Source organism: Strix uralensis, chromosome 36 (genome assembly GCF_047716275.1).
Source record: "Strix uralensis isolate ZFMK-TIS-50842 chromosome 36, bStrUra1, whole genome shotgun sequence".
Lineage (NCBI taxonomy): Eukaryota > Metazoa > Chordata > Aves > Strigiformes > Strigidae > Strix > Strix uralensis.
Genome location: NC_134007.1, coordinates 1,223,009 through 1,247,197, shown reverse-complemented (window position 1 = coordinate 1,247,197; position 24,189 = coordinate 1,223,009). Strand labels below are relative to the sequence as shown.

Sequence of the window (24,189 nt, the reverse complement as noted above, 5' to 3'; positions counted from 1 at the left end):
AAGTATGTACTATCGTAATAATAAAGGATCTTTCCTTCTGCACTTCATGGAGAGTCTGTGCCTCAGTTGCCAAAACTCCCTGCCCAGAAAAAGAAAGACCTGCTCATGAGCCCCAACAAGCTGCTGAGCTCCCCTCTTGCAACCTCTTGCTGTTACAGAACCTTTCTTGCTCATCAAGAACATGGTGACAACTGTGACCCAGGAGATCATCCCCTGTCTCCAGTCTGAGCATCTCCCCAGTCAACCAGTCAGGCCAAGGAGTGGCACATACTGGACTGTAGTCCCACAGCCATGTGCACATCCCAGCCCCCTGCAGACCTGCTGCCTCCCCATGGCTCCCCAGGGACGCACCTCCAGAGAAGTTTGGCTTTTGTTGTGACTGAGTGTAAGTGAGAGGAGGGGAGAGGGAGAGACTGTCTGTCCAAGCAAGGTTACTGCCTTGTCAGCATTGAGCATGAGCTTGACAATGCTTGTCCGCAGGGGTAGTGCCTGCAGGACTGTCACTGCTCCAGAAGAGACCTTCTAGGTCTGGAGCAAGAATGGGAGAGTCACTGCTGAGGATGGGCTTTGGGGCCACGTGTGCAAAGCAGAACAGAGGAGCAGTCCATCTCCTTAACTCCACTCAACCACTCCAGATGTTCATGGTGACTGTGGTCTGGTTTTTGTTGCCCCAAACCCTCTCTGCCAGGCAGGGGCTCAGCAGGGAAAAATCTATGGCACTGGCAGCACAGTTGCCCCAGGTTTACCACCATGAAGACACCATCCGTGCATGTGGTCAAGCGATCAGCCTTGGCGTTAACAGCTGAACATGCTCACCCACCCTGCCACAGAGCCCAGCCAGGGCTGTCCCAGGCACTGCTTTGCTGTCAGGACAGTCCTCAGTGTGGGAGGAGTGGGAAGGTCCATGAGCCCAACCCACACCCTCAGCCCCAGGGAGATGGACACCTGCTGTTCACCTCACCTCCAGGGATGCTGGTGGGAAGACTGGTACAGGGAGAGGACCAGTGACTGGAGGAGGGGTTATAGGATTTCAGTCCCCATATGCCCCCACCACACCCCCTGGGGTGCGATCAGAGCCTGGGGGCAGCTAAGCCCAGGGGAGGGATATTACCTCACCCCAGGGAGGGAATTTCCCTCACCCTGTTGCACTGCTCCTGCTGTAGATTTTGGGACAGATGTGGCACAGAGGGGTGTTGCACTGGGGGGCAGAGGAGGCTCAGGGGTTTTCTCCTCTCCATCGACCAACCCCAGAAGGGGCCAGAGCATGGGAGAAGTGCCTGCAGCAAGAGCCTCCTCCTGCCCCATTGCCCTGCAGAGACGTTAAAGGGGCAGCACTCTGCAGTGCAGCCCTCTGCCAGGATCAGGCCCCAGCGCAGAGGCAGTCCTGACTTCCCTCGGCTCAGGACAATTCCAGTGCTGTTTTCTGCAGAGGGTCCCTGGACACCCAGGGGACACCAGGGCTGTGATGTCACAGACACATCATGGGAGGAGAGGGTCTCTCCTGCTGGCAGGTATCACAGGGATGGAGCCGAGCATCTGCTTGGCATGGGGGAGGTCCTGGCTTCACTCCCTGGCATGTCCAGGGGTGCTTATGCCCTGACAGCCCAGCCTCAGGCAGGTGTGGGCTGCAGTTCAGGCACTGGTCCTCTCCAGGCCCTGAGGCCTGTGCTGCCCAGCCAGGGCTCATCTGGGAGGGGATGAGGGCAGTGGGAGGGCTGTTTGTGCCACCTCTGCTAAGTCCCTCTTGGAGGAGAAGAGGGTGGCTGTGCTGAACCTGAGCTCAGGTCACTGCCTTGTGCCACCGACCCTCCACCCACCACCCAGGGACAATGTTGGCGGCAGAGTGTGCTCCTTTGTGGGGAGAGCTCAGGGAGGGGAAAGATGTCAGCAGCACACTAGGAATCCTTTCTGGCTGCACTGAGAGACGTGTTGTGAGTGTGCTGGTCCAGCTCAGGTGTCCTTCTGAGATTGTCCTTTCTCCAGGTGGAGATCCCATACCACATGGGAAGCCTCCTCTGTGCCAGCAGGTAGCAAGGTCAGAGTTGGATGAGCCCGGCAGGTCTGTGGGACTCCCAGCTGGAGGAGACACATTTCTTACCCCAACCCTGTCTCCAGGTCCTTCTCCTTCCACCATCACCACTGGTTTGAGCAGAGCCTCAGCTCAGGGAACCTGGAGATGTTGAGGTCAGGCACAGCCCTGCCAAGGGGTGAGTGGCAGGGCCGGTGCCCACTTCTTCTTCCCGGGGTGTTTGGTGTCTCCGTCCAACCTGTGTTGGTGGGATCGGAGAGGCACCGGTCTGTCCACAGCCACGCAGAGGTGGCGATAGCCAGGAGATGGTGCCTTGGCTGCTTCCCCAGCAAGACACTGGCAACTAAATTGGGGTGTGAGGCATGGACTTTCACTTCATGGTGCCCAGACCCTGGGCATGGTGAGCCCAAACTCAGAGAAATAAGGCTGGTCTCCTGTGGGTTTTCCACATCTGAGCTCTGCCCAGTGTGGGGCTGCAGTGCTGAGGGTTGGGGTCTCAGTGCGACCCCCCTCAGGTAGGTCCTCAGGAGCTGCAGGAGCACCCACAGCCCTGGGGCACAATGACAATCTTGCTTGGCTGCAGAGAATGGACCCATCCATCAGGGCCAGACTGTTCAGGTCCCCAAATGCCATGAAACAGGTTCCTTCTGCTCAGGGGTGTTGCCCCCTCCAGCATACCCATGCCTGGGGCTTCTTTCTCCAAGAAGGAAGAGGCAAACCTCTACCAGCTGCCAGAGTAAGGGAGAGATATACCTGTGGGAGGGCAGACTTGGCAGGGAGGTGGCATGGAACAGGCACTGGGCTCTTCTCCCCAGTCCCCGCTTGGGGCACCTTGAGTCCATACTGCCCATAGGTGTCCACCATCCTGTGTCCAGAAGATTACACTCCCCTCTTCCTCTTTACTTCACTTTTAGACCTTATTTCTCTGAGACACAGGGCTGGAGCTTATCCCAGTGGGAGTTTTGCAGGGGATGGAGGCTGTGTTTGCAATGCCCATGTATGTCACCCATCAGCATGGGGGTCTTGCCCTGGGAACTCTGGTCTCCCATGGGGGCTGCCAGCAAGAAGGCTTCCGGGTGTGGGGCAGAGGGATGTGTGAACCTCAGCTCCCCCCAGCTCCCACCAGGGTCACCCCAGGGGTGGAGGAGCTCCCAGCAGGGAATGGGGCAACACTGCAATAGGAGAGGATGTTGCCAACATCTGCCTCCTCCCCGCTTCTGCTCCAGGGCCAGATCCTGCTGTTTGCAGGGCTGCAGAGCTGCAGCTGCTCCCCACAGGGAATCCTGCCACAGGCACCCAATGCACATTCCAGCCCGTGGCAGAGAAGCCTGTTGGAGAAGAGCTGGCAGGGTGTGGAGACCCATCAGCAGGAGCAGGGAGGGCAGTTTGTCAGTTTGGGCGCCAGGTCCTGCGCAGGTGTCAAACCCTTCTTCCGGCCTGGCTCCTGCATGAGAGGATTCTCTGCCCATGGGCACTGGGGCAGGTAAAACCCCAGCTGAGGGAGAGGGACCCTGGCTCAGCTCTCAGAAGCACCTGTTTTAGTGGAGGGACACAAAATCTCCACTGCCATGGAAATGTGCCCACATGAGCAGCTGCCTGGATGGGCCCTTCCCCAGGCCAGGAGCTCGACCAGGAGCAGGAGGAGGGGGGCCCAGGGATGCCACAGGTCTGCAAAGCAGCAGGAACAGCCCATGGAGACGGGTCCTGGCAGAGCATGAGGAGAGGGAATCCCAGCCCCATGTGTCCAGAAAGTGGCTCTGCACTCTGTGCTGGGGTACTCTGGAGCAGAGCTGCCTCCTAATCACTGGGGGAGGAGGTCCGCGGGCCACAATCCCCCCTGGTCTAGCTGGGGTGTTCAGGGCCCTGTGGTCACCTTAGGCTCACTTCTATGAGCCAAAAGCCCAGGGCTTCCCCTGACATGGCAGCTCTGTCATGGCCTCTGCACTGTGGGACCAGCATGGCTGAGGCAGGGCGTGGACGAAAGAGCAGCTGGAACCCTCAGGTGAGGAAATGGGTGCTCCCACTGGGGTACATCAAGGGACCTATCAGAGACACATTTTGACTAGAAACTGCCTGTGGCCAGCAGGATGGAAATATTTCTGTCACTAAGATTATTCCCCAGGGGCCATGGGCTCTCGCAGCCCAACAGCCTGACCCTGAGTCTGCTGTCCCTGAGACACAGCCCTTCCCTACCACTGTGTCTTTGTTCTCTGCTCCCCTGACCAGCCTCAGGATGATGCCCTGACACCTGGCAGGCAAGGAGATGCTCTGGGTCAAAGCCCCCAGAGACTTTTAATAAGAAGAAAGATCCACAGCATAAAAATGGGAATACAAATATGGAAACTCCAGGCAATTTCTCCTGCCCATGGGTCAAGGGAGTCAGTTCCGTGGTGCTCACAGCTCTCCCAGCTGCACAGACCTCTCCTCCCTCCCGGCTGCACCCAGCTGCAGGGCAGGGATGGGCTCTCCTGGCCTGGGGCTCAGGGACTGTTGTGCACCAAGCTACAGTGTCACAGTTGTTGTGTTCTCATGGGGATGTGCCACAGACACCTCTTCAGCATCATCATAGCCCATGCTCCCTGGGGACAGGGACGAGGTGTCTCCTTCAGCTCCAGGGACCTCGGCACTTCTCTGGGAGCATGGGGTGACCCCTGCAAGCAGCAAGGGTGGACATTTCAGTTCACCCCTTGGTGTCTGTACCCCATCATCCTCCCTGCTCCTCACCACATTCAGCTCCTTCTCCCACCTCCAGGCCTTTCAAGGAAAACTCCTGGGGTAGGTTCCCCCTTCCCAGGAGGTTTGGGCCTCAGTACAGTAGTGACTTGGGGTGCACCAGGGATGTCACCCTAGGAACAGGCAGTGCTGTCTTTCCCTCTCACCTCTGGGTGCATCCCTGGGGCCTGCTCCCTCCTCTGGCATCCTGGGCATTTCCCACTCTCCCTCCCCCGGATCAGAAACCTCTCTGGCATCATCGTAGCCATCTTCTGGGTGATCTCTGGGCAGGACAAGGACATCTGAAAGGAGAGGGGAGCTGGTGACAGAGAGAAGATACGTCCTGCAGAGCACAGGACGAGTGCATGCGCAGGGACACAGGGCTGAGACACTGGGTTGGCAGCACTACGGGAGACGGCCATGTCCTCCCCATCTCCAATGGTGACACTCAGTGACTCCTCTGTCCATCACGTGTCTGCAGGGAGATCAACCCCTTCCTGCCTCCATTACCTGGTGCTGATCCCAGACCATCCTCCTCCTCGCTGAACCCAGGGTAGGGCTGCAGCTGGGTCAGGGATTGCTCTGAAGAAGAGCCTGGAGAGAAGCACAGTGGGTGTTATGGAGCAAGCTTCACTGACCTGGCTCATGGTCAGCGCTGCTGGGGAAGAGGGACCCACAGAGCTGGGGCTGCATGGGGAGGAGGGCTGGGAATTCACCCTTCTCCCCCGGGAAAACCCTGTCCCAAATTTGCTTCAGAGTTGCCCTAGGACAGCCCCTTCCCTCACTCCTCGGGTGCCACATGGGGTGCAGGGGCAAGAGAGGGGCTGTCCAGCTGAGACAGTCAGGGATGACTGGTAGAAAGCTTCTCTCTTGGGCCCAGGACCTGGATGCTCTCCCCACAGACCCCATGCTCCAAGCACCAGAGGGACCATGGACTGGGGGTGCATCAGGGGATCAGCTCTGGGTTGACGCCAGGGGAAAGGGTCCTGCAGATGTGCCTCCAGGGAGGACCCACACCCACCTGAGTGACCAAACCTGGCCTGCTTCTCCAAAGCTGAGTTGTAACCAATCTCCTCATACACAGCCTCGAGGAAGGGCTCCTGAGCTCTTCTGGAGCCTGGGGACAGAAGCAGGGCTGGCACAGGGACAGGCAGAGGGGCCATGGGATCACACTGTGATCCCCCAAACCAGTTCCTTGGGCCAGCCCAGGACTGCTCTGAGAGCACAGCCCCACTGTGCTGCCCAGGCACGGCTGCCACATCCCCTGGGAGGGCAACATCACTGTGGAGAACCTCTGGGGCAGCGTCACCCTCGCATCATCCCTTTGAAGACAGTGCTCATGCCCCTCTGGCACCTGGATCATGCCCCCCTTATCTCACCCTGGAGCAGCTCCCACACTTCCTCTGCACCTGGAGCTTGCCCCTGTCTGCCCCATGGGTCCATAATAGGGCCCCTGTCCTGGGGGTGGGCAGGCCTGTGCTGAGGGACAGGCTTGGGACCTGACACCACGGTGATGGACCCTCCTGCCCCGCACTCCTCCTAGCATCTCCCTTTCCCCAGAGCCCCATCCAGCACTACGTAGCGCACTGTCAGCCTTGGCCGTCCCCACTCTGCCATTTCTCTCCTCACCCCATCGCTAGCTCCCCCCACCTCTGGGCTCTCTCCAGTCCTTGCTGCTGGTGGCCCACGGACAGGCACTCAGTGGGGCAGCACATGTGAAGGTGGCAGCATACTGTCTCATCCCCCCACCTCTGCCTGTGCCTCTCACTGACGACCCTCGCTGACACCCCCCTGCAGCACCACACCGTCCTTCCAGGAGGTATCTCCCCCTGGGACCTCTGGGGAAGGACCCACCTCTGCGCGCAGCCCTGGTGCTCAGCACTTGCCCAGCCAAGAGGGCCAGGAGAAGGCAGAGAAGGGCCCCCAGGATGATGCAGATGATGACGGGCACTGAGACTCTCCCGCTGCTGGTCTGACGGCCTCGGGTGGGAACTGCAGGGGAGACAAAATGGAAGGGGCAGCAACCAGGCCTGGGAGAGGTGGAGGCAGCACCAGTCCTGACCCCATCACACAAGGCAGCAGGGGCTGGATGGCCCCAGGGGTGAATGTGGGGAAGCTTCCACCCTGCTGACGTAATGACAACTCTCCCTCACACCCTCACACCACTCCAGTGTCTCCTCCAGAGAGTTTCACACCCCAGCGAGGAGCCCCTTCCATCCATCTGTGAGTCACAGCCTGTCCCTGGGGATACCCAGCCCCAGAGGGAGGACAACTTACCTGCTTGGGGTGGGTATGTTGCCATCCTGGGTGTAGCTGCAGAGGAGGAAAAAGAGAGCAGGGCTGAGACACTGGGTATGCGGGGAGCGGGGACCCTCCTCCCCAGCACACCATGGGGGTGTCTGTAGATGTCCCTGACACATCCAACCCAAATTGCCCCTCCTGTAGTGCCCAAAAGAGAGGCCAGGCCTGGGCCCAGAACCTCTGCTCTGGGAAGCAGGCAGGATGGCACAGGCAGCCTGGCGATAGCCATGGGTCTGCAGGGCCCCACGGGCAGTGGCCAAAGGACATCCAGTTCAACGAGGCTGCTCCCTGACTGGCACCAGCCTCCTGCACTCTGCAGGAACATTCTTGCTCATGAGATGTCGGGGGCCATGTCAGGACCTCGTGCACTGAAGGTCTTCCCCAGCTCCCTGCCAATGCCTGACCAAGGGGTTCCAGCCCTGTCACTCACCTGAGCAGCGCACGGCAGCGTCTTCCTTATGCTGGCAAGCACCGCGGTCCCCAGGCCGGGCCCAGCAGTCCTGCAGGGATAACTCCGTCCCCTGGCACTCCACCTGCTCCAGCCAGATGGGGCCCATCCCCATCCCAAATGCAGCCTCACGCAAGGCAGACACTGCACGGCCACAGCCCAGCTGCCTGCATGCCACCTCGGCATCCTGCATGTCCCAGGAGTCGTCACACACCGTCCCCCAGGAGCCACGGTGCCAGACCTCCACTCTGCCCGAGCACCCGTCCTCACCGCCCATGGCACGAATCTTCTCCCTGGCTGGAGAAGGCAAAGACCTCCCATGGCACCAGGACAGCAGGCAGAGCCCTGCCAGACACAGAGGGGCAAATACTTACCTGTACAGCTTGTGGAGTTGGGGCATGGGGCCAACGGGGTCAGGGGCATTTCTGGGCGTCCCCCTGAAGAAGGAAACATTGTGGTGAAGGGGCTGGTTTGGGGGATCATGCAGACGAGAATGGGGCTGAGCTCTGCTGGTGCTTCCCTGTACCATCTTGGTCATGGCAGCAATTGAACTACGGTCATCCAGGGGACACGCACAGGACTGTGGGGGGACCCCGAGTGCTCAGCCCCAAGAGCTCCCTGGTTCACAGCGCAGCAGTAGCTTGTCTGTGGAAGGGAGGCTCTTCTGAAACCTGTCTGGTCTCTTCTGAGACCTCACCTGGAGATGCCTCTGCCTCCCCCAGGCGCTGCTGACAACCTGGGTTGCAACTGCTGCTGGACGTGTGTGGCCATGATCATGTTTGTGCCACTGGCAGCAGAAGGGTCTGACATGGAAAGGAAAAGCCCCTCCAAGCTCTTTATCTGTGCTTGGCTGTGGCCAATGGGGAGCAGAATCTGGAGTGACATGAGTACCTGGGAGGATCAGAGTTACCGTTGCAGGTGATGTCGGTCTCCTCTCGCAGGTCTTGGCATGACTGTGGGTTCCAGGGAGTGGAGGGACACTGCCAGAAGGAGCTGGTTCTCTCCCCACACTGCACGCGATCCAGCCAGGCAGGGCCAGACACCCTACCAGAGGACTGGCGTCTTTCCAGGGATCCTCCATCCCCACAGCCCAGCTCCTTGCACACCAGCATCACCGTGTTGAGAGTCATCGAGTTGGAGCAAACGCTCCCCCATGTCCCGTTGTAGAAAACCTGCAGGCGTCCAGAGCAGCCGTCACTGTTCTCCAGCCTCAGGGCCACGAACTCTGGGAGGAAAAGACCCCAAAGGGGGAACAGGCTGCCCTGGGGCTGTGGGAGCTAGGACACCTCAGCACCCCCAGGCCCTCAGCCAGGCAAGGGAAGGGCCAACATGTCCCCTTGGCACCCAGGGGCAGAGAGAAGTCCCTGATGGACAGACACCCCTGCCCTTCCCACTAACCCTCGGGGATGGCTGAGGTCCCCAGGACCCGCAGTGTGACTGAGGGTGCCCATGTATGCGTGTCCACAGGATGTGCTCGGGCAGGAGCTCAGGGGCAGCCAGGGACAGCCTCAGCCATGCCCGGCTCTCCCCACGTCCTGGCCTCCCCAGGAACCAGGCTCCCACCACAGCTCCTGGCACAGACCTGAGCAGATGACTCCCGCATCCTCTTTGTGCCCGCAGTCGTGCTGCCCCCAGGGCCCAGCCGGGCAGTCCCAGAGAGCAGCCTCGGCCCCGGAGCAGTTCACACCGTCCAGCCAGATCTGCCCGGAGCCTTCCCCGAACCGAGCAGAGCCGGCTGCCTCCACTGCCCCTCCACAGCCCAGCTGGTGGCAGACGACGGCAGCATCAGACAGGTCCCAGCCATCATCGCAGACAGTCCCCCACATGCCCTGGTAGTAGATCTCCACTCTCCCTGCGCAGCGCCCGGCCCCGTTCACCAGCCGGAGCCACCGACTCCCTGCAGTGGGTACAAACCCCAGTTGCTGCCAGGGACTGTCTGCCTGCACAGACCATCACCTGGGGAGCCTGCACAGTGCCACTCACCCCCACAAATGACTCCCACATCCTCCACAACCCCTGCCGCCAGCACGCTCTCAGGCAGGGAGGTGTTGCAGAGACTCAGGTTGGCCTCATGCCCTGCGCACTGCACCCCTCGCAGCCCCACGGGGCCTGTCCCTCGCTCAGGCTTTGGGGGGTTGTAGGCTGTCCCGGCCTCCCCACACCGCAGCTGCCGGCACACCACGCTGGCCTCCTGCACGTCCCACTGGTCATCCAGGACTCTGCCCCATGCCCCATCCTGGAAGATCTCCACTCGTCCGTCGCAGCGGCTCCCTCCGCCCACCAGCCGCAGGGATCCAAAGCTGGCTGAGCCTGGGGAGAGCAGAGATGCCACGGCCATGGGCGGCACCGGGAGCATGGCACCTTCAGGGAGGGGGGCGAGGGGGGATTTCCCCACCAAACTGGACAAGATTGAGCCTTGTGCTGAGGAGAAGCGAGGGTAAAGCCTGGGCCCTCTCTGCAGCTCACACCCAGGTCTGTTGCTGCTGGGTGCACCCAGGCAGCTCCTGCTGGGTGGTGGGATGAGGCTCTGCAGGGCTCTCTGTGGGGATGGGATGTGGGTGTCTGCAGCCAGAGGGATGGGACAGAGCCCTGCAGCCCTGTCCTGGGCTCCTTATACAGTATGAGAACAGAGGAGCCCAGACCTGGTGGTGGTGCTGGGGCCTAAGCAACTGCCCTAGGGCCAGATGCCTGCCTCCGTTCAGTCCTCAGCTGTCCCAAAGTGGAGTGCTCACTCTGAGCAGGGAAAAACCTCCAGATGGCTCCTGGGGAAGGCAGGGTTTCTCCAGGGAGAAAGTCAGCCTGGTATGGCCACGGGAGCCCTGCTCTGGGTGGCCATGTTGTACACAAATGACAAATGAATTGAACGCAGCATTCTTCTGGCACTCACCTGAGCAAATGACAGCAGCAGTGTTCCCTTGGGAGCACGGTGAGGCCCCCAGGGTGGTCACTGGGCACTGCTGCAGGTGGGCTTCAGTCCCGTCACAGTGGAATGAGTCTCTCCAGACAGGGCCAGTCTCTCTCCCAAAATGCTCTCCTCCAGGAATGGACTCAGCAAACCCGCAGTTGAGTTGCTGACAGAGAATGTGGGCATCCGAGAGATCCCAGCGGGACGCACAGAGGGTCCCCCACGTCCCCAGCACCTGGACCTCCACCCTCCCTGCACACACTGTGCTGCCATTCACCAGCCTGAACCCTGTGTACTCTGGGGAGAGAGGAGGACGAAAGAGGGGCCATTGGTGCTCTTGTACTCTCTGTAGCTGGCAGAGAGGCCAGAGGGACAACATGCCCTTGTTTTCCTCCTGCAGTATTTTCATGCTGCAGACAACTCCATCCACCCCTCCTGTCCTCATACCCGGCCCAGCAGGGTCCTTGCTCAGTTCCCCAAGCAGCAGCGCAGCCCCAGTATTCAACACCCCTCCCTGAGTCCTTACTTGTGCAGGTGACAACAGCGCTGTTTGCGTGGGTGCAGGGCTGGTCCCTGGGGGACCCCCTGGGGCAGGAGGCGAGGAGGGATTCATTCCCCACACACTGCAGCTCTCCATCCCAGATGGGACCCACCCCTTCTCCAAAGGGACTTCCTCCAGGGACAGGCAGGGCTGTGCCGCACTGCAACTCCCTGCAGAGCACGTCAGCAGCTTTGGGACCAAAGTGGGAAGCACAGACAGTTTTCCACTGGCCCCTGTCATGGATCTGCACACGTCCTGAGCAGTGGCTCTTCCCTTCTACCAGACGGACAAATCCTGGAAAAAACCCAAACCAGTTGGGAGTTCCCAGAGCCCTCTGGCAGTTACATGCCCACATCCCACATCACCTCTGAGCAAGCCGTGACCAGTTCACCCATTGCACATCCCAGAGGAAGCTGCTGACGGAGTGTTGGTGACACAAACACATCCAGGACCCCTTGCACCCCTTCACTACACAATCACAGCCCTCAAGGGTATGTGTCTGTCGCAGCACCAGGCACCGCTTAGACAAACTGCTGCTGCGCAAGGTGCCCTGTGCTGCCTGGCATGGTCCCCCCAGCACCGCAGATGTGTGCGCAGTTCAGGTCCAGGAGAAATGACCCAGATGATAATGACTGCTGCAGCCTGCTCAATCCCTGCAGAGCATGGGACGAGGTGGGGCCATCACCTTGATGCAGATGTAAATAGAACCCGCTCCCAGGCGTGTTATGGGATTTTGGGAGGTTCCTGTTAGCAGGGAGATTTCACAGAGCATAGAAACGGTGCAGATGTTACCACGGGTGGTGCCTGCCCAGACCCATCCAATGGCTGTTCTGAGAGGGTGTCGTCAGCCAGGGACACAGGACTCTGCCCAGAGTGCACAGATCCCAAAATGACAGTCAGGCAGAGGGGCAGGGGACCTGCACATGCCCCTGGGTTCACGCTGGCTCGGAGGGTAACAGCAGGCACAGATGAGAGTCAGTGTGTTGCCAAAGACCCTGTTACATGGGGCAGTGTGGGGAGCTGTGGGCAGGCAGGAAGGGTTGGGCAGCAGGGCAGCACTGCCTGCATGGGGCCGTGTCCCTGAAGGGCTGTCACAGCCCCAGGGATGTCCTAGTGCCCACCTGGGCACACGGTGATGCAGTAGGGAGCGGCCAGGGTCAAGCAGCTGCCAAGCTCCGAGGCCTCACAGTGCCGGATCACACAGCCGAGCCCTGGGGACAGGAGGCGAAGGGCTGTGTGCCAGCCTGCTCCTCTGCCCAGGGCCCCACGCTCATGCTCTCTGAAAAGCCTTTCGATTCAGTTGAGGTACTCATGCCTGTGAGGGAGGATGAGCCACAGGGACCATCCATCTCATGCCGTTCCTCCAAGGTGTGGTGTTCCATGAAAGTTCCCTGCAGGTTTCTCCAGCACAGGACCCTCAGCATGGCTGGCTGGGAACTGGCAGAATGGGTGGAGACCAGTGGATACCAGTGATCAAAATGGGGCAGGGATAGAAGGTTAATCTGCAGCCCAAGACACTGACTGAAGGGGGCTGAGACCCTGTGGCAGGGTTAGTTCACCCTGGGGTAGGCTCCCTCTGGGCTTTCCCCAGGGACTGGGGACATCAGCAATGACAGTCCAAGCTTGGCAGTGTGACCGGCCACATTGTGCTGTGCTCCAGCACCCGCTTGTTGCTCTCTGAGGGCACAGCCGGATCCCTTCCACCATCCCAGCCCCAGATGTGGGGAATAGGTTGTCCCTTACCTGAACACATCACTCCAGCATCACGGGCATAAATGCAGTTATGTTTACGCCATCCGCTGTGTCTGCAGTCAGACAGGGCAGATTCGGTGCCTTTACACCCAACATTATTCATCCAAGTTGGGCCAGATCCTTTCCCAAAGTGTCCGTACTGAGGAGCTCCAACAGCAGACCCACAGCCCAGCTGCTTACAAACCACTGCTGCATCAGTCATGTCCCAAGAGACACTGCACACTGTCCCCCACTGGCCCTGGTGTTTCACCTCCACTCTCCCAGCGCAGCGACTGCCGCCATCTGCCAGCCTCACCTCCACAACACCTTCAAAGACCAACACGAACTGGGTCAGGAGAACACCAAGCCCCAGCACTGTCGCTCTCAAGGAACTCCCTGCCAGGGTAGAGTCAGAGGTACCAGGGTGGGAGCCCACTCCCCTCCAGGCTAGTCCCCAGGGCACTTCAGGGGTTCCTTCTATCCTCAGGGGCTGAACAAGGCTGGGCGTGCCCAGCTCTGGCCCTGCTGAGTCATTTGCCATCCCACCACACAAGGCATCTTCTCACAGCCCAATGGCTATTGCCCTGCTGCTTATGGCCACCTGCACAGGGCTGGGCACCTGCTCTTCCCCAGCACCCCCTGAACAGCCCCATGTGCCCAGGCCTGCAGCTTCCCATGCAAACTGCCTGCCCCACCACAATCCACACCTACCCCCATGCCCAGGGCTTTCCGTGTTCCCACTGAGACAATCCAGAAGGTCCCTGCACCTACATCCCCTCCTCACCCCGGTGTCAGCCCAGTCCCTGCACTGGGCCGTGTCCCCCAGGCAGAATGTTCCTCCACGGTAGATGCACCGTTCCCGTTCTCTCAGTGGGATAAAAACTGTTCCTGTGGGGTCAGGGCTCCCCTGGAGCACGGGGGCAGGGAGCAGTACACAAATCCCTTTGGGGCACCCAAGAGCTTGGCAGTGCCCTGGGGGGATCTCTGGGTGCTGCCATCACCCACTGGACCACCTCAGTGCTAGGGAACAGGGAGTCCCTAAAGGGTCCCCCAGGACAGGGTGTCTATGAATCCAGCCAGGCACAGGCTGCCCTAGACGGTGGAAGCCTGGAGAAGGAGATGATACTCTCTCCCACCCAGGTGGGCACAGGGTCCAGGGACTTGAGCACCTTCTGCCCCTCGTCTCAGTGGCACCTGCAAAGAATCCCCATTCCCTGACAGATCCCAATGACCACGCTGGTACCTGTTGGCCCTGTGCTGTGGGACAAGGGAGATGGCACTTACCCCTGCACAGCTGTATCCAGAGGAGCAGCCACAGCATCTGAGGGGACAGGAGTCCCTCTGTGCCCATCCTGAGCCTCCTGCCCTGTCCGCACATCCCTGCTGCACCACACTCCCTGCCACAGCTCCTGGGGACTCGTGGGGACAATGACGACGGGAGGGCAATATATCTCTGCTGATGCCAGCCCAGCTACAGGAGGAGCCAATCAAAGCAGCAGCCCCTTTTTAGACATTATCGGGACCTATCTCCCCTCCGACACAGCCCAGCCCTCCAATGAACTTCTCCAGTGCCATTCATGACCATATATGAGGGATGGCTCCGCTGCAGGTGTCACGTCACTGTGGCGGTGGGGCGTCACAGGACAGGGTCAGTTGTAGTGGGGGAAATGGGTTTTACATGCCTTGAACCCTGCTGTGTGGACCAGGAGCACTGAGCATCTCCTATACTGGGCACAACCAAGAGCCCAAACTGCGAGTGTCCAGCCATGCCCATGCCATGGGAACCACAGGGCTGGGACTGCACCGGGCGCTGTGTCAGGAAGGGAAGGGAACAGCCCCTGCCTCTGCATCAGACCCCTCTGTGCTGGGAGCAGCAGCTGGGAAGGGGCCTTATCCCAGGCCAGAGCCCCATCCCAGGAGCGCTGACTCACCCGTCCCTCCCTGGAGAGCCCCACGGAAGGTCCCTTCCAATGAGATGGAGCTGGAGCTGGGACATGGCCCTGTCCTGGCAGCAGACACAGAGCTCAGACATATCCCTGACTCTCAGCATGTCACCGAGGGGCCGTTATTCCCCACGGGTGGCTCAGGAGCTGCAGGCTGCAGGTGCACAAACCACAGCCCACGTGACCTCGCAGCGCTCCCTGTGCTCCCCCCGCAGAGCCCGGGCAGGAAGTCTGTGGTTTCCTCCTGGCGCAGAGCCCAGGCACATCCCTGTGGTGCCCCTGAGCCATCTCCACCCTGACAGCTCCAGCCAGGGCTGCTGGGGCTGCTCCTTCAGCCTCGCAGCCGCTGCGATGCCCCTCTGATGCACACGGCTGCTCTGCGCTGAGCCCCACGGCCACGGGGTGCCATTGGTGATGTGACCTCGCACCGTCCTATGGCCACCACTGTGTGCTCGTGAGTTACACTGACAGTGACCTCACACCCTCCTGCTGCCACTGTTGTGTGTGCATGAGTCACACTGTCACACGTGTGTGTGGTGTATGGACTTCTGCTGGCAATGGTTCTTCCAAAAAGCCATATTTGGACACGGTCTAAAGATCATTAGGTGACATCAGAAGCACCTACACAAGCTATGGGCCAGATCCTGCCCTATCAGCTGCTCAGGCACCAGTGACATCATAAGCTCACACACAGCCATGGGCATGCTCCTGCCCTATCTGCTACTCAGCCACAGGTGATGCCATAGCATCTACCTCTGATATTGTCCTGCTGCTGGCCTATCGGCTGTTCAGACACCAATGACCTCAAACCCACCGACACAAACTATGGGCCTGCTCCTACCCTATCAGCTGCTCAGGCAGCAGGGACATTATAAGCACCTACACATGCCATGGGCCTACGAGCTACTGAGGCGTGAGTGACCTCATTAGCACAGACACAAGCCATGGGCCAGCTTCTACCCTATCAGCTACTCAGGCAACAGTGACCTCAAAACAACCTACATGTACTTGTCATGGTTTAACCCCAGCCAGCAGCTCAGCCCCACACAGTCCCTCGCTCACTATTTCACTAAATACAAAGTTAATTCTACACCAGCCAAAACCAGTACAATGCCAGATGCCTGCTCCTGCCCTGTCAGCTACTCAGGCACCAGTGACATCACAAGTACATATACACCCATTTACCATGTTCTTGCTGTTGACCTATTTGGCCTCTGGTGACCTCACATGCCCCTGTAGAGGCCATGCACCTGGTCCTGGCCAATCAGCTATTCAGCCAAGAGTGACATCACAAGTACATTCCCAATGCATTTGTCTCCCTCTTGCCTATCGGCTACTCAGACACCAGTGACCTGACCACCACGCATCCCTCCACTTGTTATCTGCTCGCCTATGAGATAAGAAGGCACAAATGGCCTCACAAGCTCTGACACAAGTCATGTGCATGCGCTCAGTCTATCAGCTACTCAGGCACCAGCAATCTCACAAGCACTTACACAAGCCATGTGCCAGCTCCCAGCCTGTGATATACTCAGGCACCAGTAGCCTCACAAGCACATACCAACCTAGTTGCTGTGTGCCAGATCCTGGCCTATCAGCTGCTCAGGCACCAGTGACATCATAAGCTCAAACACAGCCATGGGCCTGCTCCTGCCCTATCAGCTACTCAGTCAACAGTGACCTCAAAACAACCTACACATACTTGTGGTTTAACCCCAGCCAGCAGCTCAGCACCACACAGTCCCTCGCTCACTATTTCATTAAATACAAAGTTAATCCTATCCCAGCCAAAACCAGTACAATGCCAGATGCCTGCTCCTGCCCTGTCAGCTACTCAGGCACCAGTGACCTCACAAGTACATATACACCCATTTGCCATATTCTTGCTGTTGACGTACTCGGCCTCTGGTGACCTCACATGCACCTGTAGAGGTCATGCACCTGGTCCTGGCTAAACAGCTATTCAGCGAAGAGTGACACCAAGTTGGACAGGAGTGTTGATTGGCACAAGGGTAGGGAGGCTCTGCAGAGAGATCTGGACAGGCTGCATCGCTGGGCTAAGGCCAACTGGAGGAGTTTCAATAAGGCCAAATAATGCGTTCTGTACTTTGGCCACAACAACACCCAGCAGTGCTACAGGCTTGGGGAGGTGTGGTTGGAGAGCTGCCAGTCAGAGAGGGACCTGGGGGTGTTGACTGATAGCTGGCTGAACATGAGCCAGCAGTGTGCCCAGGTGGCCAAGAAGGCCAGTGGCATCCTGGCTTGTGTCAGAAATAGTGTGGCCAGCAGGGACAGGGAAGGAATCTTAACCCTGGACTTGGCACTGGTGAGGCCGCACCTCGATTACTGTGTTCAGTTTTTGGCCCCTCCCTACAAAAAGGACATTGAATGACTTGAGCGTGTCCAGAGAAGGGCAACGAAGCTGGTGAAGGGTCTGGAGCACAGGTCTGATGGGGAGCGGCTGAGGGAACTGGAGGGGTTTAGTGTGGAGAAGAGGAGGCTGAGGGGAGACCTCATCGCCCTCTGCAACTCCCTGAAAGGAGGGTACAGAGAGGGGGGATGAGTCTCTTGAACCAAGGAACAAGTGCCAGGACAAGAGGGAATGGCCTCAAGCTGTGCCAGGGCAGGGTCAGACTGGCTCTTAGGAAGTATTTCTTTCCCGAAGGGGTTGTTGGGCGTTGGAATAGGCTGCTCAGGTCAGTGGTGGATTCCCCATCCCTGCAGGTGTTTAAGAGTTGCATTGACATAGCGCTTAGGATATGGTGTAGTTGGGAACTGTCAGTGTGAGGTTAATGGTTGGACTGGATGATCTTCAAGGTTTTTTCCAACCAAGATGATTCTGTGATTCTGTGATTCTCTGACATCACAAGTACATACCCAATGCATTTGTCTCCCTCTTGCCTATCAGCTCTCAGATACCAGTGACCTGACCACCACGCTTCCCTCCACTTGTTATCTGCTCACCTAAAAGATAAGAAGGCACAAGTGACCTCACAAGCACATACCAACCTAGTTGCTGTGTGCTTGTGTGGTGGCATAACCCGATATGGCAACCCCCACCCAGTCACTTGCTCACTCCCTAGCAGCGGGATGGGGGAGGAAACTCGAAGGAGAAAAGTGAGGGAAAACATCTCCTGGGTTGAGATAAAAACAGTCGAGTAAGCAGAGCAGCAATCACTCAGAGCAGGAGATTGATGCCTGGCCAGACTCTGAGCAAAGGATATTTTGAAGAACACCCCTCACTCCCCCAATTTTATTGCTGATCACGACGTCATATGGTGTGGTGTATTGATTTGGTCAGTTGGGGTCAGCTGTCCTGGCTTTGTCCCATCCCAGCCTCTTGCCACCCCCAGCCTCCTGCTTGTCAGCGCAGAGGGAGAAAGCGAGAAGGCCTTGAAGCTCTGCAAGCACTGCTCAGCAACAGCTACGATGTTGGGGTGTTATCAAAGCTGGTTTGGCCACCAAGGCAAAGCACAGCACCATAGAGGCTGCTGAGAAAAAAATTAACTCCATCCCAGTCAGACCCAGTGCAATCCCCACCCCTTATTCCATGCCATGTGCATCCTGCTCAGCTCCTACTGTATTCAATACATCATCCACCACCACCACCCCCTTCCCCATCCCTTGACATGACACATGCACAGCACACTGGGTTTGGCTGGTGTGGCTCAGTCGGACCTGGACAAGTCCCAGCACACGCCTGACTTCTCCCCTCACTCAGTCAGGCAGAGCCTTTAGAAACATTCAGTCAGGTTATCAACCTAAGGACAAGGAAATTTATGTAGCACCAGCCTGCACCCCACAGTGGTCTTACAGGTAGCTGACCCCCCACAGCCATGTGGAAAAGGAGTTCCCCACCAGCACCCTACCCCTCTGTTTGGCACCTCAAAATCCAGTTTGTGGTTCATGGGCAAACTGACGAGTTCCTCTGGCTCACACGGTCTTTATGGGGATCCCCTCTGGGTCTTTACACTATTGTCCCCATGCACATATTCTTCTGAAGTTGGCATTTTGTCCTGGTTTTCCCCATTTGCAGACAGTGTTGCCTGTGCCTTGCAGCACCAAGAAGAGCTCAGAGTCTGCCCCAGTCTACCCTGCCTGGCTGTCTGGCAGGGCTGGGCTGCTGGGGGCCTTCCAGTCCAGCTGGCAGGATCAGGCTCTTCTTTGGATGTTACAGGGATGGTGCTGAGGGACCTTAGTGGTGTCCTGGGAGGGGCCATAGCCGTGGGGCATGTTCCAGCTTGTCTGTGTCCTCCCCACCTTCTTGAGGTTCCCCCAGCCCAGACATGTCTGGACTTCTGCAGCCTGGTAAAGTAGGGGACCTCCACTCAGCCATTGACTTTTCTGCCTGTTCACATTTCAACTCTAATTGTTCATTCCCTTAGCTCTTATGAAAGCTGGTTTTATCCATTCTACACCTATGTGGTAATTGTTATATAGATTTAATTTCTCTGGCTTTATAAATGTTTATGCACATATATAAATATATACACATGTATATGTGTATAGAGGTATATATATTTAAAATGCTTTATCTGACCATAAATACTGTATAAAATATACTTATTTATATCTGAGCACTCCCTTGTCCAAAGCAGGCAGGCAGCCAATCGCAGGGCTACATAGGAACACATGGGTATGAGGGTGTCAAAACATGGCTGCCACCCAATCACAATGCAGTATGAAAACATGTGGGGAATGAGACTGTCCAAAGCAGCGGCTCCCTGTACGTAATGACAGCGGCTTCCTTTGCTGACTTGCCTCTGGGTGCGCTAGGAGGGGAGGCTCCTCTTGCCGCCAGTCATAGGATTCCCTGAGAATGGGGGGGGTGATGCTGTAAAGCGATGGCCGTCAGCCAATCACAGAGCAGTACGATCTTTAAGACCCAGGTGGCTCACTCCCATAAAATGGCAGCAGCCATCCATAAAATGGCAGCCCTCCCAGTTGGCGGCCAGAACAAAATGGCAGCCCCTGGGTGTGTAAGGGAAGGGCCTTCTGCGTCAGATGTACTTTGGGTAAACCAGAAGGGTGGGGTGGGGAGAGCAGCGGCCCTTGCAGCCAATCCCAACAAAGCCCGTGACTAGTGGAGGGCAGGGACTTGCTGGGCAAATGGCCCCTGAGGCGGCTGGGATGGGGCGGGACTTCTGCTGGCAGCGGTGGGCGGGGCATCGCTCCTGTCTCACCTCCAGTGCCGGTGGTGCCCGTGCTCCTGGCGTGTTCTGGGGCAGGGACCCAAATAAGCACAAGGAGGGCACGGGGTGAGGGAAAACTGCTCCTTGGAACGGTGCTCAGGTAACGGGCCAACGTGGCGTCAGAGCTCCAGGGTTTGTGCCTGACCTAAGAACTTTCCTGGCCTCCGCTGGCTTCAAGACTACGTGACTCTTGCAGGAGGATATCGGACCTGCTCAACTCTATGAGAGTTATAACAAGCAAAGCCGTTTATTTTTCCAATAGTATGTACTTATGCTCTCGCCAAAGCTCTTACTTCATAATTAACAAATCAGCAATTAGACAGCTCTCAACCTTTTCTCCTATCAGCATCAGACCCCTCTACCACGCGCTGTGCAGACCAATCACCTCTCGTTCACGCGCTGTTCTCGCGGTAGCAACTTCTCACAGCTCAGCACTTTCCCACAGCTCAGTGTTGCAGCTCTCCGTTGTTTTCCTCTGACACCTTGGCACAGCTCAACAGTTTCTTATCTTTCTCCCAAGGCTGTTTCTCATCAAAGCCTTGCTGTTTCTCAGGGGCTGTGCAGAGCTGACAGGCCGATGCCTCCCACATCTCCCCCTTCTTTGTTTTACAGCTGCACCTGCAAGACTTGTTTCAGAGCTTTATCAATTAAGGTTTAGAAAAACTTCAAAAAACACAGTATACCTAAAACAATTCTACAAAAGGCTAAAAACAAAACAGCAGTTACAGTTACTAGTTGAAAAGAGTAGGACAGACTTTCACTAAGTATTACAAAATAAGGAAGATACAGAATAGCACACTTACTTAATGGGGTACTAACATTCAGATGCGCAATCACTGGGGAACCCTGGATGCAGCGAGAATTTAGAGTGCCCTTCCTCGCAAACCGGAAATCCTACGCGATGCGTCCATCCGTAGGTGAGGCATCCAACATCGCTGCAAGCAGGTCCAGCCTCTAAATCAACAGGCCAAAATAACTGGCAATTTTCTTTGAGCAGAAACATCTGATCTCATCCTCCTGTTGGGTTCCACCCAGAGCCTGGCCACCACTCAGGGGGGAAACCAAGGGAGTTTCTAATAAGGTTAAACACTTGAGTTCTTAATTCTCAATATTGCTAAACAAAGAAAGTTGAATACACACATTCTTATAGCATTTCATCCTTATTAATAACTACATTTTGTCTAAGCTACATCTTTCACTAGTGTCTAGCAAGCCTATATATGTCATTAAGGAGTTGCGATTACTGTTATTCATTTTCTCTTAAAAGAGTTGGCCACCGTAGTGTGATAATTAAGGACAGAGATAGTGTATTTTGTCCCGTTGCAGCAGCAAGCATTACCCATCCATTCTGCTTAAATGATCAGTCGAAGAGACCGCAAACTGTCGGCACAGGGGCATCCACAGCACCCACAGCTGGCTCCTGAGTGTCCACCAAAAGCTGCCTCTCACACTTCAGGTATGGTCGCACGCACCTTGCCGGTAACCACCGGGGACCGTGACCTGTGGAGACACAAGCATAACCTCTTCCCCAGGTTATTAAAGGATCTGGTCCTTCCCAGTTACCACTCTCCAGGTTTTTTGCTAACACTTGAGCTTTGCCCTGGACTTCTTGTTGGTCTGGTATCTGTGACGAGAAGTGACGCAATATTGGTGGCACCTGTGAGACAGGGGAAATGTTTAAAAAGTTCATGGCATATAATGCCTTATTTAGCCTTTCGTGAGGTGTAGATTGATCCCCTCCATCTCCCCTTCTTGTTGTTGCAATAGATGCTTTAGCGTGCCATGCGTACGCTCCACAATGGCCTGTCTGGTCGGTGAGTGGGGAATGCCGGTCAGATGCTTGACTGCCCACTGTATGGCAGGAAGCAAACACTGCTCCAGAAAAGGTATCAACAGACACAGGTACATATTTTAACGTTCCAAATGCAGCAAAGTGAGTGACATCAGATTGCCATAATTCTGAGGTGAGTCCCCGAGGGTTGACAACACTAGCTGTTGAAGAGAGGGAGTCCTTCTGGCACTCAGGGCAAGTGGCGATGATGTCTTTAGCCTGACGCCTTGATAAAGAAAACTGGTTTTGTATTGGCCTGGCGTTTTGGTGGAAAAAATGCATGTGAAAGCCGAGCTTGCCCAAAGACATTTGTATTAGCCATGTAACATGTGCATAGTAACCGGAACAAGGATACACACAGGTTGCTGACCAGCAAGTGATAGCAGGCACTGCCTACCTTTCATGATCAGTTTGGCAAACATTTCTGGATGAGTAGTGACTGTCTTGTGCATTTGGTGTCACAAAACAAAAAACAAAACAAAAAAATCCATTCAACAATAACAAGAGGGTCACTAAGTGTTTCAACCTACTGAAACAGCAGAGCATAGGGCTGCCCTGGAGGGTTAAATAATATCGGTTGATACAGATGGCCGGGCACACATCGCGATGCTCGTGTTTCTGACATGGCGTTAGCTACACGGTGGAGATCTTGTTTCGCTTTCTCTGTAAGTCCTCTGGGTGATGTCAGTGAAGGATTCCTTGCAAAATATCAAACAAGCTATGCAGATCATCATTAGTTAGGCCCAACAACGGCCGTATCCAATTTATGGCTCCCAACAGTTTCCGCAAATCATTTAAAGTCTTAACATCAGTTTTAAGTTTAACTTGTTGCAGGACAATGGTCTGTTCACAAATTCTCCACCCCGGGTACTGCCACGGTGATGATCTCTGTACCTTTTCAGGTGCTATTTGCAACCCCATTTGAGATAGTGAGTCTTTGGTTAAACCAAGAGGGTTTTCCATGATCTCCTGTGTTTCTGCTGCTATAAGGATTTCATCCATTGGTACTGGGTCTGGCTGAGCTGGAATTGGTTTTCCCCTGTAGCAGCCCTCATGGTGCTGTGTTTTATGTTGGGAGCTGGCAGGGTGTTGATAGCACACTGGTGGTGTGGCTACTGCTGAGTGGTGCTCACACAGCACCAAGGCTCTTTCTGACATTTCCCCCCCCCCACAGTGGGACGGGGTGGGCAAGATCTTGGGAGGGGACACAACCAGGACAGCTGACCCGAACTGACCAAAGGGATATTCCAGACCATCTGACGTCTGCTCAGTATAAAGGTGGGAGAAAGGAGGAAGGGGGTGGGGTCACCCTTGGTCCTCCGAGGCAACCCCTACGTGTATTGGAGCCCTGCGTCCTGAGAAGGCCTGACATCGCCTGTTCATGGGAAGTAGAGAATAAATCTGTTTTTTTTTTTTTTTGCTTCCACGCATGGACCTTTGCTTTGCTTTGCTTATATTAAACTGCTTTTGTTTTACCCACAAGGGTTGGGGTTTTTTTTTCCTATCTTATTTTCTTTCCCCTCTTTGCCCTGTTGAGAAAAAAGGGGAAGGGGGGGAAGTGATAGAGCGACTTGGTGGGTACCTGGCATTTAGCCAAGGTCAAACCACCACAGTCTATTTTGGCACCCAACGTGGGGCACGACAACGGCAGTTTTATATTAATTGTGCTATAGCTATAGCAGTTATTAAGCGACAAGCTCTTGTGCTGGTCACGGGTTTGTTTATTGCTCTGCTTATCTTTATTTTGCTAAGCTCGGGAACATGCTGGAAGAAATTGGGAACATCATGAGTGGTTTTATTCTGCAAGCTCCCAAAGTGCTTATTAATCCTTATGTTAGCTCTTTGATACTGTTCATTAACGCTGTTCGCCTATTGTGGGCTGTGTGGAGCACGTTAGGTTTTTGGTGTAAGAGAAGGCAAATTTTGGGTGAGAGAATACCAAAACGTGCCCTGAGGCGGCCTGTCCCTGGGTGGCAGGGGGAGTGGAAGGATTTGGGCAGATTCCTAGGACGGTTATCACCTCCTGTAGCCTGGGATCTTACCCCTGAACAGTCAAGCAACCCCGCAAAATTGACACAACATCTGATAGAAGGGTGCCTTGCCTATCCCAGTGAAAATCAGCAACTCCTAGCGCTGTACTGGGGCCTGGCCTGTGCTTATCGAGCTGCAGTTCAGTGCTCTCAAAGGACTGTGGTGGAAACGGGAACTCAAACAATAACAACAACAGCAGAGATTGCCCCAGTAGTAAAAAAGGAACAGTGGACAAGGAGAAAAACATGCCCATACCCTCGATTAATAAGGGAGGAGAAAGAAGAGGAAGAAGCTGGTCCTTCAGCAAAGGGGTCAGAAGAGGGAATAACAGAACTCAAACAGGAGGCAGAAACTACCCGGTCCCTGACGTCATCAGAACTGCGAGATCTGCAGAAAGATTATAGCCGCCAGCCGGGTGAGCGGATTGCTGCCTGGCTGCTTCGATGCTGGGATAATGGGGCTGATGCTCAACAGCTGGAAGGTAAGGAAGCCCAACAGCTGGGTTCCCTTGCTAGAGATCGAGGA

At 56.3% G+C, this 24,189-nt stretch overlaps 1 pseudogene; it reads right to left on the bottom strand.

Moving 5' to 3' along the window:
• Positions 1 to 4,423: 4,423 nt before the first annotated feature.
• The window catches only part of LOC141937026 (scavenger receptor cysteine-rich type 1 protein M130-like), a 115,514-nt pseudogene continuing 95,748 nt past the window's right edge, over positions 4,424 to 24,189 (bottom strand).